This window comes from Pelodiscus sinensis, chromosome 5, assembly GCF_049634645.1.
Source record: "Pelodiscus sinensis isolate JC-2024 chromosome 5, ASM4963464v1, whole genome shotgun sequence".
In the NCBI taxonomy this organism is placed as follows: domain Eukaryota; kingdom Metazoa; phylum Chordata; order Testudines; family Trionychidae; genus Pelodiscus; species Pelodiscus sinensis.
The window spans coordinates 1,541,531-1,555,029 of record NC_134715.1 but is presented as its reverse complement, the minus strand read 5'-3'; the positions used below and the strand labels follow the sequence as shown (position 1 = coordinate 1,555,029).

The window sequence follows — 13,499 nt, the reverse complement described above, 5'->3', positions numbered from 1 at the left end:
CCTGCTCTTCCCCAGTACCTCCTCACTCCCAGCCTTCCCTGAGGGGCAGCTTTTAACCTAGCCCCAGCAGGCCCTCGATGGCTAGCCTGCTGCTTCTGCCAAGCTCTTAATTGACCTCAGGTTCTTCCTGATTGTGTGCAGCAGCCCCTGGCCTGGTTACTCAGGGAAGAGAAAACTATTCCACCAGAGCCCAGCACAACTACCTTCCAACAGACTGCGGCAGCCAGCCGGTCTAGGCCTGTCACAGCAGCTTTGGTAACCACCGACAGTCATGCAATCACATGGGTATGGTGTTGCACTTCATCAGAGTGACTTGTGTGTTGGTGCCATGCCCTTGCACGGACATCAGGACAGGTGTCCAGTTCTTACATCTTTTCTGAGGGTCTCTAAACCCTTTTAGGACTCCAGGAAGCACCACTGACCAGATTTGTGGTGTGGGTCGTGCGCTATGCAAAAAAAGGGGAAGACTTTTATCCATCAAGTTTTTGGGGAAAAAATAACGATCTCACAGTGCTGCTGCTTTCTGAATCACTCGTTAAAGATCATAAATATCCCATTGACTTTCAACCAAGCCAGGTGAAGAAAAAGTTTTTGAAACTGTTTAAATAAAAAGTAAAGTTTGGGCCCCTTGGAGTAGCATTCATGTTGGGTAACCCATGTTAGGTAATGCATCAGTATACTTTTGCTGAAGATTTGGACCAGAATGGTTTAGGCTACTAAATAAGAGATCTTAAACAATTTTTGTGTGAGAGAGACAGAGAAATTCATTCTGCGATTTGCTTTCTTGCTTCCCTCTTTAGTCTTCATTTTCAAGCCTAATTACTTGATGCATAGTCACTGGTTTACTCTGATGCCTTTCTGAAAGGAATGAGCAGACATTAAATTGGAGGCCATAAAGCCAGAAGTTTTCTGGTTTCCTGGGAACTTCTTTCAAGACCTGACAAGTCCCTATTTTTCATTTCACCGAGCAAACTGTTCCTTTTCTTCAAGTCTGTAAAAAGGTTTGTTCAAGACCTATTGCTGCAGTGAGTAGAATTTGCTCAGTGTTGACCAGGAACTAACAGCCCAGGAGAACAAGTTTTCAGCATGATGAACAGCGTGTGAGGTGAAGAGAAAAACCACAGGAATGCAGATGCTATCGGAGCTTTGCCCAGAGTGAATATTAATGACACTTGCTCAGTGTTTCATGATAAACTCCTTCAGATTCTGTGTTACTGGGGGAAACCCGCTGCTTCAGGGAATGTGCCTGCTTCACTGCAGAATCAGAATTTGAGAGTAGCACCATTGAAAAAGCACAAATGCACTTTGGTGTGAGCATTTCAAGACCCTAAGTAAGCATTAAAGTTGTCTCCCGGGTTTGCTTATGAAAAGATGGTCCCCTTGACGCTGTGTGTGCTGGTCTGCTTAGGACCATGGGGTAATTCCACCTGTCTTGCAAATGAATGTGCCGTTGAACAAGCTTTCTTCCAAAGTCGTCATCGACAGATTAACTAAAGGTAGTTCTTAAACAGTATGAATTGGCCACAGGCAGGACTTCAGTTTCCATTACTTGAATAGCTTTCAAAAATGGTTCTACTTTACATTGGGAACTGGAACTAGTTGATCAAAACAGCCCTCCCCCAACCTCCAATAATAGATGGGATAGGCCAGGTCATCCCATTGCCCAAAGCAGGTGTCAAATCAATTCCTCCTTGCTTCAAATATTAACAACATATTGGGAGGGCGCATAGGCAGGTTCATGGGTACCTTTCAACATCTGTTGGATGCAAAGCTTTTTCTGCATCAAATGACATATTTCCATTCCATGTCATAAATTCAGTTTTCTACTCAGATATATTTAAACTTCCTATTCTTGAAATAAAACTATACAGGTTGGACCTCTCTAGTCCATCAGCATCCATGGTCCAGCATGAGTTTAGTTAGTTAGATTTCCACTTCCTATGGGTGTGGCTATGTTTCCTGCAGTCCCATAAAGTTTGTTTACAACCACCAGTCCTGGCTTTCCGTGTTCTGTGCTGTTATTTAGCTCTGATTTATCCCCAAATGTCTCCTAAGGGCCCCGCAAGCAGTGGCAGCGCTGGTAATGCTGGTAGACAATATCGACCTCCCATTGTACGGCAAATTCTCTGGTTCGGCACCGGTCAGGTGCCAAGGGTGCCGGACTAGGTTCAAACTGTACTATAATTCTGACACTCGAGGTGAAGGGATGAAGAAAGGACCTGCCTTACAGAGCTAGTATTTATTCCAATGACTGTGGAAGAAATAAAACCCAAAAGAAATACACGCTCTAGCTATCGATCATCAGGATGTTATTTAACTGGTGCAAATGACATGACCTTTCAACAGAGCAAAATGTCTCTTGTACAATTTGTATGTGGTGAATGGTGCTGATTGATGATTAACATATGTCTGGCTTTCTGTGTCCATTTCTACCGGGCCAGCATTTTGAATATAAATGCCAAATGCAACAGGAGACAAACTCAGACAAGAGAGCTTCTTGTGGAGATTGGGTTGCCAGCTTTCACATGCTGGAAATAAGCACCCCAACTTTCACAGACACCAAGCTTAACCCATTTCAAAGCAAGGCCCAAACAAGCCAATCCCAAAAAAGAACTCCAATGCTCCACGTGACTGTTGCCTCCAGCATGCAGTCTTGGGTCTGGGACAGTGGTGGGTCCACTGTGCACACCTGAACTCTCTGCCTCTTTCCCCCACTTGCCCTTGCAGGCCAGGAGCCAATTGGAAAAAGAAGCAGCAAGCCAAACCAAGCTGCAAGCCCAAAAGTAGCCAACGTGTAACTCACAAGGCTAGTTCTGAGGTGGGAGCAAAATGCTGTTGGGCTGTTAGCTTGGGTGTAAGCTCTGCATTCCGTTACGGGGGCAGTGCCCAGCCCATTCCAGCTCAAAGCTGTGAGAAACCAAACAGTTGCTTATGTGAGCACAGGAGTGGGGCATTAGCTGTGGAGAACGAGAAGTAGCATTCGGAGGGGAGTCCTGAGGGCTAGTGCTTTCTCTCCAAGCTGTCCCTAGGACTCTGTGTTGCCAACCATACAAGATCTTATCTGGGAAGCAGCCATTCTACACTCTAGATGTTCATGTACTGTTTATGTTGGATAGGGTCTTAATATTGAAAGCTTCTCTGAGCTCCTGTCTCTTTTCTGGCTTCGGCTTTTAGGACCTGATCCAAACCTGATTTCAAGTGGACTCTCCCCCACCCCCTAACATTTAGCTAGTGTCTGCATGCAAAACAAACCATTAGTCTGAGTTATTTGATACCTGTTGCCTAAAGAGGTTGTGGAATCTCCATCACAGCAGATTTTTTAGAGCAGGTTAGACATATGCCTGACTGGGGTGGTCTCGAGAATACTTTTGAGTTCCTCTCCTGGTCCTATGATTCTGTGAAGGCAAAAAGGGACAAAGGAAACACAGAACAAACTACATGATTAATTTCTTTACTGGTTCTGCCTCTGATCCAGGACTCACTGGTCCAGCAATATCTGTAGTCTGGCTGGACCATGGCTGTTCCTGGACCAAAGAGCCCCGGACCAAACCCATGGACAGTAGGGCTGGAGTTCCACAGTATCCTTGGCCAGGGTGCAGGAGGTGGGTACTGGTGGGGCTGGGTGTCAGTGGGAGCTCCAGCTGGGGTTAGTGGTAGGAGTCGGGGGGCAGGCTTCTCTCCCCCACACCTCCTAGCTTTACACCAGGATGGGTCCCTTTTCAAACAGAAAACGCCACACGTCGTGCTGCCGAATGAAAGGGAAGGGTAATGTTTCTTTAAAAAGACTCATCTGAACAGTCCTTTCTCAGTGTTATTTAGCTGGCCCAGCAGTAGTGTCGTAAGAACTGAACCCAAGGGATAACAGGAAGATGCGTTCTCCTTTGAACAGGGACTGTAACCTTGCAACTAATGTCTCTGTAGCTACATGAAACAAAAAACAGGACTATGTAGCACTTTAAAGACTAACAAGATGGTTTATTAGGTGATGAGCTTTCGTGGGCCAGACCCACTTCCTCAGATCAAATAGTGGAAGAAAATTGTCACAACCATACGTACCAAAGGATACAATTAAAAAAAAAAGTGAACACACATAAAAAAGACAAATCAAATTTCAGAACAGAAGCGGGGGGAAGGTAAATGTCTGTGAGCTAATGATATTAGGTGATAATTGGGGAAGCTATCTTTGTAATGGGTAAGATAATTAACATCTTTATTCAAACTTGAGTGTAAAGTGTCGAATTTAAGCATGAATGTCAGTTCAGAGGATTCTCTTTCAAGTGTGGTCTTAAAAGGTCTTTGAAGCAGGATGCAGGTAATCAAGTCATTGAGACAATGTCCTTTCTGGTTGAAATGGCAAGAAACTCCTTCATGCTTAAATTTGACCCTTTACGCCTACGTTTAAACAAAGACATTAATTATCTTACCCATTACAAAGATAACTTCCCCAATTATCACCGCTAATATCATTAGCTCATAGACGTTTACCTCCCCCCCGCACCCGCATTCCCCTTCTGTTCTGAAATTTGATTTGTCCTTTTCACATGTGTTCACTTTTTTTTTAATTGTATCCTTCGGTGTATATATAGTTGTGACAATTTTCTTCCACTATTTGATCTGAGGAAGTGGGTCTGGCCCACAACAGCTCATCATCTAATAAGCCATCTTGTTAGTCTTTAAAGTGCTACATAGTCCTGTTTTTTGTTTCAGCTACACCGGACTAACATGGCTACATTTCTATCTCTGTAGTTACATGTTCACCATAAGCCTATGTTTTTCTGGGCTCTGAACAGTTAGAAAAGCTAGCCTGTTAGTTCACTCTGAAATATTTGTAGCTTGTTTCTCCCTCAGACCAAAGGACATTTTTGGTGGGGGGCGGATGGGGGAGCTTCAAGAACTTAGGCCCCTTTACATTTTCTGATCAAAAACCACGCAGTGCTTTTTTTTTTTTTTTTTTTTTTTTTTTTTTTTTTTTTTAAAGACAATTTTTTCAGATGGTTTTTCCCCCCTGCTTGGATCTGTTGAAAACAGTTTCATTTAAAAGTTCAGACTTGGCATGTTCTGTGCATTGCCTTTGATGAGAAATGGTTGCTTGGCCAAGTTTGAAAAAAAATTAATTGAGAAATAGATATTCCAGTACAAATGGGTGAAAAATAACATCCCGGGTATATGCAGCCTATAGATTTTAATGATTTTGAAATGAGTACCAAATGATGTCCAAATCTCCACAAGCAGGAGCAGGCTATATAGCTGCAGTCTGAAATGTGTCTAGGAATGACCAGTCCATTCCTATAACTTTCAATATGCGTTCACATATATATGTGACAATAATCCCATTATTGTGTTCAGTAGGCTGAAATGAATAGGAGCTACCAAGGGTTTGTGGGGAGAGGGAGGGGCGGACTAAGCATTTTTGGCAGTGTGACCTCCATGTCTTCAGCCACCCTATGTCCAAGTCTATTTAGATTGTAAGCTTTTAAGTCACAGCCTAGCCTCTTCCTTTGGGCTTGATCCTCCACCCTTTAAATTCATAGGAGTTTTGAATTGACTTCAGTAGGTGCAAAGTTGGGCACCCTACACAATGCGTGCTGGTTTTGCTTGGCCTTCTAGGCACTACAGTAATACACATCACAATTATTTAATTCCAATGAGTGCCTAAACAGAGCCTTAGTTTGGCACTGAAAACATTCACTAATCTGGTCCAAGGAAGTCATTTAAATCTCTCATAGGCAATAGTACTAAATATTTAAGGTGGAACTTTGAGAAATTCTCATCATTGGCCTGAGGCACTTCACTGATGTCACTAGCAAACTCCCTTTGGGCTTCAGGTCTCGCTGATGTAGGCCAATATCAGGTGGCCCTGATGGTCCGTTTCTGTGAAGGTACAGCTAATCAATTTCCTTTGGAAATGCGAAACCACACAGGAATTTTAAATGCAAAATCCGACTTTCCTCACAATGTTTCATATTTATTTACCGCTATGTGAGTCACACACGACCGCATGTATCTCCAGCACTGAGACACTGCTGTAAGCTAAACACATCATTGAAATGCAGGACTGGCGTACAGGGCAGCAGCTGGGTAGACAACTAGGGCATGCTACACAATAGCAGAGGGAAGAGAAATTTTGAAGAACACCAGGACAAAACCCTGCTCTTCTCGAATCTCCCATAGGAAATCTCAAAGGGGTAATCATGGTAGTCTGTAGCTTTAAAAACAATGAGTGGTCCTGTGGCATCTTAACGTGTGTCTAGACTACAGTGTGTTTTGGAAAAAAGTGGCCTTTTTTCGAAAAAACTTCCCCTGCATCTAGACTGCTGCCGCATTCTTTCAAAAGTAATTCAAAAGAACGCAGCATGTTTTTCGATGGCAGAAAATCGTATTTTACAAAGAATAATGCCTTTTTTGAAAGTACTCTTTCGAAAAAAGGTGCTATAATGCAAACTGTGCTTTTTCAAAAGAGAGCATCCAGACTGCCTGGGTGCTCTCTTTCGAAAAAGCAGCTCGCTTTTTCGAAAGTACTGGCTGTAGTCTAGACGCTCTCTTTTGAAAGAGGCTTGTAGTCTAGACGTGCCCTTAGAGACTAACCAAAATATAGAGAATCATGAGCCTTCGTGGGCAAAAAATTCATCTGCTGAAGTGGGGTTTGCCCACAAAAGCTCCTATAGAAAGTCTAACATCCAGGCAAAGCATCTGGGAGGTCTGTTTTGAAAGTCTCTTCTGAGATTCCTGAGCAGTAAGGGACAATATTTATCTGCTCCTGAAAGATGAACTGAGTAGACCATATCAGGATTTAAAGCCATCCATTCAGGGAGTTGAGGTACCTTACCATGTTGCTTAGACTTTGGTAGGTCACCCCCTCTATACATGGTGATATTACATGCCCAAAAGTCAGTTATTTAACAGCGTGCAATGATATTACTGAGTAATTTAGAGCAGGAAATATAGACAGCTGTTTTCAACCGACAATGGGGGAATTTGGATAAATGGAATATTATCTGATTTGGACGTGGGCCAAGACACTGACATCCCTTACTGCCTTTTCTCTCGTGCCAAATTTCTATGGGACTATGGACCAGGTTGCCACACTCTCAGTGGTATATCCCCTCTAGGAAGTGGAGAGCTGAGTGGCTGTTTCACCATTTTTGTTCTATGTCATGATGCTTTTGTGGAGTGGGAGTGAATGTGGGTAGAACTGCCAGGCTAACGCAATGTACCCTTCGTAAACTTCAAACATTGTGTCAGCATCTGAAAGTGCTCTAAAAATTATCAAAAAGGTTTAATACAAATAGGCTCCTGCTAGCAAACAAAGGTGGTTTTGCAAACCAAAGTGGATCTGGAGTTATACTGTAGGTGCACTAAAAAAAAATCAGTCTATCTTTGATTTGCCTTTTACTTTCATTTAGCTGAAAAGAAACCTACAGAGCTTTTAGAGCTCAAAAGCTGCAAGAGGCCCTGTTAATTCACTGCCTTGTTTATCGCTGACTTTCATATGCAGCCGCATGGCATTATGGTGTCAGATATTTTAAATTAGTCATCTGCTTTGGGTGGAGAGAGATTGAGGAGATTGAGATAAGCAATCTTATATGTAGCAAATGAAACCTTCTAAAGGGTTTGAAGGGACTCTGAGAAAACACATCAAGCAAGTTAGGTCCCAGTTAAAAACCAGGGTTCAAAATTGAATGCCAATAAAAAGATCATCACAATTTTTTCCCCGGGGAAAACAGGTATTTTGTAAGATGGAGATAGTCCCATGAGTAAGATTAGGCACATATTGAGTGCTACATTGAAAGGGGATGGATTGCAATTGCGCCTCCTTAGACATGAGTTGCTCATTCACGTTGATGGGACATAAGCCCGAGCCTAAAATTAAGTGTGCACTTAACTCTTACTGAACTGGTGCCTAAATTTGGAAATTCAAACTAAACAGCATTGGCTTGAGTGCATGAGAACCAGCCAATGAAGCCTACCAACATAGTTCTTAATGGAGAGATTTTCTAAGGTGCAATAGGGGTCTTAGGAGCTAACCCTCTATTGACTTTCAGACTATGCTTCTAAATCCATTGAGTGCATCTGAAAATGCACTCCCAACTTTCCATTTAAGCTAAACACAAGTGCAAAGTGTTCCTATTAAAAGAAATCTTTACATCGATACAGGTTAGGGAAATACAGAAAATTGGAGGCAATACAGGTAGGTTTTCGGCTGGGCCAGATTTTGATTCCCGTATTCCCAGTGAACAGCATCTTACTCAGGGAGGGATTCAAATCATTTTGGTGGAGCTCCTCATAGAGAAAGATGCCCCTTTTCATAATGAAGTGACTCTCCATAATGAAGTGAATTAAAATATTGCTTGCTGCTGTTGTAAAAGTTACATGAATGACTTCTTTCTAAATTGGTCCTCTCCATTTGGCCCATTTTTTTCTCAGGTGGTTCTTATTTTAATCCAGCATGCTCTCCTAAGTTTTTGATAGGCTCCTAAGTCACTTAGGCAACTTTGGAGAATTTTACCCTAAATTTTCAAGATTTTTGCTCCAAGGGACCAGATTTGTAAATGTATTTAGCTGCCTAACAATGCGGCTTAGGTGCCTAGAAAATTTTAAAAGCCATAAGCTTCTATCTGTATCTTTAGGTGCCTAACCACCTTTAAAAATCTGGCCTCTAAGGGCATTTCACAAGTGAGACTTATGCTTTACTGTGCACGATAGGCAACTCCCTTTAACCCGCATTAGTGCACCTAGTTCCCTTTGGAGGGTGAGGCATTTCCTATTGGCTAGTTGAGCGAGATTTCCCCACCCTTTGCTCAGTATTCTGGCTTTTATGAATCTCATTCTGAGGTATCCAGCTCTCTCCATGCTTGGATGGCAAATTAAAGTTTCGTGAATTCCTCTAGGTAGCATGGCACTAAAAAAGTAGAAAAGTCGTAGAGGGGCAGCTGTGTTAACCTGTCACTTTAAAAACAACAAGTGGTCCTGTGGCACTTTCTCTCATATATATATATATATATATATATATATATATATATATATATATATGAGAGAGAGAGAGCTTGCTTGCTTGCTTGCTTGCTTGCTTGCTTGCTTTTGTGGGCAAAACCCACTCGCTTAGGCTATGTCTACACTGCTGTTTTTTTGGCAGAAGATCTGCAAATCGCACTCTCATTTGTATATCTTCTGCGGATCCTTTTTATGGAAGAGATTTTGCCACTAAAAAGCCCCATGTAGATGGGGCCACTTGTGAGGAAAAAAAACCCTTTTTCGAAAGATCTCTTATTTCTTAAAAAATGAGGTTTACGGGATTTTGCAAAAAAGGGTTTTTTCCCGAAAAATGTCCCCATCGACACGGGGCTTTTTAGCAGAAAAGCTCTTCCACAAAAAGGATCGACAGAAGATATGCAAATGAGAGTGTGATTTGCATATCTTCTGCCAGGGAAAAAAATGGCAGTATAGTCATAGCCTCAGATGATAAGATGGAGGGGAACAACCAGAACCAAGTATCTGATAACAGAAAGGACAAAAAGAAGTAGCTGTTAGTTGCAGGACCAGTGCTAATGAGGCTAATTAAAATGTCTCATGCACTGCTTTGGATGTAGAAATAAGGTGTGAAGGGCAATGGAAACTGGTTTTATAACGTGACATCCAGTTAATTTCTTTGTTCAAGCCTTCTATGGTTCATCATCTGAGGAAGTGGGTTTTGCCCATGAAAGCTCATGATACTATATACTTACTTTTTTCATCTCTAAGAGCATGTCCGCAGTAGGGAATTGTTTTGGAATAACAACTCCCGAAATAACTATTTTGAAATAGGAAAAAATTAAAAAACAACAGGTAGACTAGTAGCACCTTAAAGACTAACAAAACATGTAGATGGTATAGTGAGCTTTTGTGGGCATAGCCCACTTCTTCAGATGACAGGAGTGTTAGAAGTTTCTTGGATCTGGACTTCTAACACTCCTGTCGTCTGAAGAAGTGGGCTGTGCCCACGAAAGCTCATGATACCATCTACATGTTTTGTTAGTCTTTAAGGTGCTGCAGGGTCATTCGTTGTTGTTGTTTGTTTGTTTTTTTTTAAAGTTTTGCTAGTTACAGATTAACTCGGATACCCTTTTGAAATAGTTTGATACAGTGTGTCCATGCTACAGGGAAGCATCAACAATAGTCTGAGGCAGGCTCCCTTAATGTGGACATGCTACCTCGACTTAGAGCCCCAAGAAGCACTGGGGAGTAATTACCTTGAATGACTCTGGGGAGTCGTTATTTCAAAACAGCAGCAGCGGAGTGTCCATTTTAATGCTAATACGGAATAACTATTGCATAAGTGTTATTGCCTGAGGAAAGCAAGAGTATGTTATTTCAAAATAATGGGTCTGGTAGTGTGGACGCTCCACTTGTTCTTTTGAAATAAGGGGGGTTATTTCAAAGTAACTCCCTAGTGTAGTCAAGGGCTAAAGTGCCACAGGACTGCTGCTTGTTCTTAAAATGTAAGCATGACAAAACTGAGCCTGGCAGTGGCTAAGTCGCTTTGTAAATCTGGGCCTCGATCATTACATTTCCTTAATTTTTTTCATCTGGCCAAACTATTTTTCAAAAGGCTCAGAGGCCAGTCACTTGTCCTGAAAATCATCAGGGTGGAAATGCAGAGGCCTGAATGTATTTCACACCTTTGGCTGCGGAAGCTGACTGGTTCATCCAAGCTGAGTGAAACACAAAAAGAAAACAATTAGCTTGAATAGTATCAAGTAAGTTAAGGGTTTTGTGCTTCAATATCAGTTTCAATAAGCTAAGATGTCAGCAGCAGAGGTAACTTTTGTATTTTGTTTGAGGTTCCCCCCCACACACTGAAATTGTCCCATTAAATCCGCACCATGTGACTGGTATAATATTCTATCACTGTGTGTCAGTTCATTATATCCCTCGTGCCTTTAATGTAATGTGGTTCAGTACTTAGATTTTATTTTGCTCCTGACAACAAAAACAAGATAACCCCCACTAAAACTATGTTAAAACAGGCCACATATCCAATATGGTATAAATAATGTGACAGGATGTGACAGTTCTCTGCCATTGTAAGAAATTAGGAACAATTTCAGTATGAGAGTTGTGTGTTGCCTCCCACACATTATTTCCCCCCTTCTTTCATTTCATTTTTGAAATCGGTAGAAGCTTATGATTATGGAGATAGAGTTGTGTTTCAGTAAAGCAAACTCATGCAGATGATTGGGCATGCATTGGCGTATGGAACTTTTTGCCTAACAAGCCCGAAGAGGGTTGCTGTTAATCTTGTACATATATTTCAAATTCTGTGCAAACATATTACATTTGAACCTTAGGCAATAGTAAGAAATACGAGGTAGAATTCCCAACCTGCATCAAATTCAATCGATTTTATAAAAATAAACCCAATTATAACAGACCTGTGGTAGCTTTCTGGGCAGGTCACCTGCTCAGCCCCATCTGTTTGAAGTTAAATAACAAGGTGTCTGGCTCCAATGGAAAGATATTGAAACAAACTTAGCACATGGTTCACAGTCATGCTGCCCTTTTCTCTTTGGCTCCCCCTTTGGCCAGAGTTTTGGACTCCACACAGTTTATCCAAGCCAGTGACCCATCATCGATTTCTTAGTAAACGGGATTTTTTTTCTGCTACTGTCAGGGACGGATGAAGGGGGCTGTTTTTGTCATTAGTGATAAAATAGAATGTTTGAAGTAAAATGTTTGAGGTTTTCTGTATGTGAATTCATTTTCCTCTAAGCTCCTAGAGCATTCCAGACCTTTATAGAATCTTGTCAGCTTACATCGTTTATGATGCCATTTCTGTGTCTTTTTTGTTTTCAATTGTTTAATACAATTCTATATAAGGAACCACAGTGACCTGTTCAAACTTGGAATTAAACCAGGCCTTAACCCTGATAGCTAACGGTGCTCTGAGTGCCACGAGAGGTTGCGTGATGTTTGCACCTAGAAACTATCCCGTGTGTCAATCAGTTGATCTTTGGCGGCGAGTCTGAGAGATGCCGAGATGTACAGTGCGCTGTAAAGGCACGTGGTAGAAGACTGAATGAACTGGTAAGCAAGCAGGCCCCACAGGGCACTGTTTTGCAAAGGCCCAAAGATCTGTATTTTGGTAAATTCACTAGCACAATGTCTCTGGCATGTTTGGAAAGATTTCTGCGTGGGGGCTGTTTGTCCAGACAAAGGCCTGTCGTAAACGTAAACGGTGTGCCCTGTATCAAAGGGCTTAGGCAGTCTAGCTCTGCTTTCCAAACAGCTTTACGCAGCTGGGATGTGGCGGGATTTGTTTACCAGCATCCCCATCTAGCACGGAGCTTTTGAAAATTCCCTCTGGGCTCCAAACAATACGGTGCTGTGTCTTCTAGTGATGGATTTCCAAATGTAGGCTTCCTGCCCCAGGAGTCTGGCTTTTGGGGCATGATAATTGATAGCTGAGGGGTGTGCATAAGTGGGGGGGGGGGGGAGAGCAAGCTCCCAATAATCAGAGGGCACAGAACCTCTCCAGGTGTGGACCCATGGAGGGAAGGGAGATAAAGCTTGTGCCTGGGGCCAGAGCAAAGCACAGGGAGGGAAGATCGAGCTCGGACTGGGGCCAGATAGGGAGGATGGAAAGTGAGCTCCTCCTGAGCTCAGGTGAGGAGAGGGGTGGTGAGCTTCTGTCCCCTGCCTCCCTACTTGTCTCCACGTGGCGGAGAAGGTTTGAACTCTGCTCTGAGGCAAATAGCTGAGTAGAACCAGCTCCACTTAAATGACTGCCCCATGGGTGCGTGGGTGAAGAACCTTCTTGATTAGAAAGGCAAGCGGGGGAACTCTTCGGGGACTGGCTTACTCTTGGTACTGCCCCACAAGCTGTGGAGAAAGATCCAGGCAAGTTCGGCTTTTAACTTGGAACGAGGGTGCTCATGTAGCCTTTCGCCCACAGCGAGCTGCGGGGCTGGGACTCAATATGCAAGCAATGGGGAGGCAAGGAGTTGCATGAACATTAAACAGGGAAGTTCCTAATGTCACAGGTTGAATCTCTCTAGTCCGACACCCTCAGGACCTGACTGGTGCCCAACCAGAGAATTTGTCGAACCATGGGAGCAGCATAACCAACACTGCCACTGCTTGCTGGGCTCTGAGAAGACACTTGGGAAAAATTAGAGCTAAATGACAGCCCAGAGCACCAAGAGCCAGGATTGGTGGCTGTCAACAGGGGTGGACTGGCCCGGTGGGATACCGGGAATTTCCTGGGGGGCCATCGTGTCTGCACGCCATTGCCCCTCACTTTGGAGCAGCTCCGCGTCTGCGCTGTATGCAGCACGCATATCCCAACCTGCCACCTGCGCTTCCTGCCGGATGTGACATTGGGCGGGGCTTGAGGGGCACGCAGGGGTGACGTCATGGGGAGGGCAATTCTCAACCCATTTCTTGGGCCTATTTTGATTGTTCCTGGCTGTAAACAAACTCTATGGGACTGAAGGGAAGTTAGTTGCACCCATGCTAAGTGGACA

At 43.2% G+C, this 13,499-nt stretch overlaps 1 long non-coding RNA gene across 5 annotated transcripts in view; it reads left to right on the top strand.

The window, feature by feature from the left end:
* The window catches only part of LOC112546584 (uncharacterized), a 392,852-nt gene that overhangs the window by 38,367 nt on the left and 340,986 nt on the right, over positions 1–13,499 (top strand). The gene's annotated exons all lie outside the window — the stretch shown is intronic.